General features: G+C 37.2%; 1 pseudogene; it reads left to right on the top strand.

The window, feature by feature from the left end:
• The first annotated feature begins 673 nt into the window (after nt 1-673).
• On the top strand, nt 674-1,805 carry LOC138843312 (nascent polypeptide-associated complex subunit alpha pseudogene; annotated as a pseudogene).
• Nucleotides 1,806-4,389: the final 2,584 nt, after the last annotated feature.

The following is a 4,389-nucleotide window of genomic DNA, read 5'->3' as shown; positions in this document are numbered from 1 at the left end:
GAAAAGCCAGGTTTTATGCATTAGTGTTTGTTTGCTTTTAGGACTAGTATTTAATCTAGCTAGAAAACAAAATTCAGCAGCCAACAGAAGAGTGTACTCACAGGATGAATCATCTAAAAAGTCCTGAAAATGTCCATAATGTCAGTCGGATAGTGCATCCACCTCGTCACCTACCGGAAGTCCCTCTGGCCGACTAGAGTTGCATTTCCCAGTTACTCCCTTCAGCCCCAAAATACATTTGGGTATGTTTCTTGTGTTTTCCTTACCAGCATTTAAGTAGACTTTTTTTCTATAATCACTGTTATACTTTCAAACATAATCCAGTGTCTGACATAGTAAGAACTCAATAAACGTAGCATGTGTATTGTGTTTTAACACCTTCCTCAAGGGCGGCTTTCCTTATGTAGAATTCATATTGTTTTGGTTTATATTGTTTTTTTTATGTTGTGTAATGTCCTTACAACATACTTAGAAAGTCTAGTGCTAAAGAAGACTAAGGAGTGGTGGTTACTATTTTCTGACATTCAAATGAAGTAGATCCTGGTCACTTATGTTCCCTGTCCACGGAGGAAAAAGCAAAAGGAAATGAGTTTATACTAAAGTGAAGAGAGAAATGTTAGTTTGATGTGCACTGTCCCAAACTTGTCCCAGAATAGAGCATCACTTATGCTGCATGCTCATCAACGCTGTGCTGCATGAGAGAGACCGAATGGCCGTCAAGGAAATAGAAGAGTCAAGTGCAGTCTTCAGGGGAGGCCACTCCTCTGGCCTTGCAGCGTCTTCAGAGATGTCTGGTAAGCCCGTCACAGGACTGGTAAGCCCGTCACAGGACTGGTAAGGGGCCTCAGGAACGGAACGCTCCTCCTCACCCACCTGTGTTTCAGTCAGGGGAGCATATGCAAACCTTGGAGTCCTCTAATTTTCATACTAGATTAATTTTATTTTTATATTATTTATATTAATTTATAGATTATAATATGTATTAACACATTACTTTATATTAATGTAATTTTCCTACTAGATTAAATTTCCTGCTTGTTTTCTTACTAGACTAATTTTCCTGCTAGGTGCTTTCTCCTTTGCAAACAGCTAACTCAATCATCTGAGGATACTAGACAACTCATTATAACTTTGGGATGCAGCAGATATTTTGTTGAGAGCGACTTTCTCTCGTAAGAAGTTCTCAGTAGTTAGGAAAAGTAAGCTAGAACTTCTTGGATGGGCAAAGGAACCCAACCTAGGGATAAAGGTTTACCATGGAGTTGAAGTAATGGTTTATGTCCATAAACAACTAGCAGTTGACAAAGTATGTATCAGTAAAGTAATTTTTATACACAATTAAATATACTTCATTAAGACTTTATAGATGGTCAGCTTGGTTATTTCCTTGATTGAAACCTATTCTTCATATTAAGTCTTTCATAAATCATTTCACAATTGACTTTAAGAAATCTGAGAATATCCTCTTTGTCATCACAAAACCAGATGTCTACAAGAGCCCAGCCTCAGATACCTACCTAGTTTTTGGGGAAGCCAAGATTGAGGACTTATCTCAGCAAGCACAACTGGCAGCGGCTGAGAAATTCAAAGTTCAAAGTGAAGCTGTCTCAAACATTCAGGAAAACACACAGACTCCCACCGTACAGGAGGAGAGTGAAGAGGAAGAGGTCGATGAAACGGGTGTGGAAGTTAAGGATATGGAGTTGGTCATGTCACAAGTAAATGTGTCAAGAGCAAAGGCAGTCCGAGCCCTGAAGAACAACAGTAATGAGATTGTAAATACTATTATGGAATTTACAATGTAACCATCTGAAAAACAAGGATCTTTTTTGGTGTTTCAAAGAGTAACTGCAGCTTGGTTTGAAATTTGTACTGTTTCTATCATTAATAATATTATGGCTTCTTGTTGGAAAAAAAGAAATCTGAAAATGCCTAAGTACATTCCTGTATGTGTATAGGGACTGCTCCCCCTTATTATTTTTTGAGTTTAGTGCTGCCACAATGCACTGGTGACACTGAGACTCTTTAAATAGGCTTTTCAGAGATGACTTGGATGTGTGTTCCTGGCTGAATTAAGAATAGCCAACATGTAATCATTTTCTTTATAATTGAATGAAATATCATTTTAAGTTCCTCTATTCTTAATCTTGAAAGTATAAATTGAAAACTCAAACCAGAGTAGTTTTCCCCTTCCTCTTAAAATAAAAATTATTTTACTATTAACTATTTTTAGTCAACTGGAAATGGATTTGTTTTTAAAGATTTATTAATTTGAAAATCAGAGACAAAGATCTTCCCTCCCCCAAATAACTGCAACAACCAGGGCCTGGGTCAGGCCAAAGCCAGGAGCCAGAAACTTCATCCAGGTCTTCCACATGGGTGCAAGGGTCCTTGGGCCATCTTCTGCTGCTTTCCCAGGCACATTAGCAGGGAGTTGGATCAGAAGCAGAGCAGCCAGGGCCCAAAACACACCCATACGGGATACCTGCATCTCAGACAGCGGCTTAAATTGTTACGCCAACAGCGCTAACCCTGGCTGTGATATTTTCTAATTGTAAGCATGTCAACAGCTGCCTGTGCCTTTGTCCATTATTCATTTTGTGGAAAAACATTCTCTTTTTTTGATAAAGAAATAATAAAGAAAGCTATATTCTTTGGGTTTGAAAGGCCATTTTCAAGTGACCTATTACCAACTAGTCTGTAGGATTTTGTGGTGTGTGTGTGTGTGTGTGTGTATTAAACACTGCTTTTCCTTACACTAAATGCATTATTTTCTTGAATAAGTATCCTTTCACTGGGACATATAACATTAAAGCTGACTGTTGAAATGTTGAAAAAAAAAAGCCAATTGCTTTGGGAAAGTTATGTGTGTGTATCTGGGGAAGTGAACAGAGAGGGCAGAGAGAGAGGAAACGGTGCATCCAATGTTTCACAGCCTGGTTTTCCCCTCAGTCCTACCCTAAAACAGCATGCTTGGGTTAGCTCTATAACTGTACAAGTGGAAATAGTCCCTGAAGCCAAGTATTAATTTCAACAGCTTTATTACATAAATCTCTCAATCTGCTTTTTAAAGACATCTAGAGCAAGATACCCTGCCTTCTCTCTCAGCAAACCTTTAGTATATTTACCATTATCTCACCTCAACAAGATTCAATTTGAGCCAAATTCCTCATGCTATATTTAAAATGCTTCTCAGGTACTTATGGTGGAAAAGGACAAGAGTTGTGAACTGACTGCCCTTGCTTCAAAGTGAGTTATACTTCAAAAGTTCTACTTCTAAATTGTCTTTGTTTGCTATTGTTTAGTATTGGAGAGTAGTGTTAGAATTATCATCAGACAAAATAGTTCCGATTTTACTCTTGGTCTTATTTCCTAGGTCTTTCAATACTTCTCAGGCTCTCTTCCGAAGCCAACACTTTCTTTTCACTTTCTCTTGGATGCATTACAGAACTTACAAATAATATGCACAGAATAATTAATGCCAGTTAGTCTCTTCATTACCGGAAGCTCTGCGAGTCTTGAGATCTGGCCGAGTGAAGCCCTGCCCTGTGCTGCTTCCTCAGAATAGTTTTGGCTATTCTTGCCCTTTTGCTCTTCTATCTAAAATTAAGATCTGCTTGTCATGTTCCATGAAAAAGTCTTTAGGGTTTTTTTTTTTTATTGGCGTTAAACTAAATTTAGAGATTAGTTAAGAAAGAACTGACATCTTAAAAATGTTCATGTTCTTAATCCTAAGTATGGTATATATGCACAAGGTAGTTCCCTTCAATTCCAACTGTATTGTGAATGGATTGCCAATTTTAACAAATGCCCAAATGCCTTTTCTATCCACTGAAGTGATCATCTGGCTCTTTTATTCTCTTAGTATTTTTGATGAAACTAATTTCAGTAGTAAATTTTCTAATGTAAAATGGTTCTCATATTCCTGGAAAAAATAAAATAGTTCAAGATTAAGTTTCTTCCCAGTTACTGATATTTTATTTTTAACTTTATTATCTTTGTTCTTAAGTGCGATTGGACTTTCTGATGTTGTGCTGATCTATTTTGGATCTCAAGATCAAAGTTATTCTAGCACCACTGACTGACCTGAAAAAAATATTTTCTCTATTCTTTAGAACTGTTTTTTATAAAACAGGGCTTTTCTTTCTCAAATGCTTTGTTCACAGGCTTATAAAACCATCCAGCGTATTTGCGGACAAGAGAATAGGAGTCAGATTCTAAGCTACTTAGTAAGTTTCCTAGATGATTACTGATATATTATTTTCCATTTCTTCTTGAATTGCTTTTCTAAGGGTGTATTTTTCTAAGATATTGTCTGGGCTGATCTCTTTATTTCTTTATCTAGGCTGTTGATGAAAATTTAGGAGACAAAAGGCGAGGCCACTACCT

Source organism: Oryctolagus cuniculus, chromosome 8 (genome assembly GCF_964237555.1).
Source record: "Oryctolagus cuniculus chromosome 8, mOryCun1.1, whole genome shotgun sequence".
NCBI classification, from domain to species: Eukaryota; Metazoa; Chordata; class Mammalia; order Lagomorpha; family Leporidae; genus Oryctolagus; species Oryctolagus cuniculus.
The sequence above is the reverse complement of the archived record's forward strand: the minus strand, read 5'-3'. Positions and strand labels throughout refer to the sequence as shown.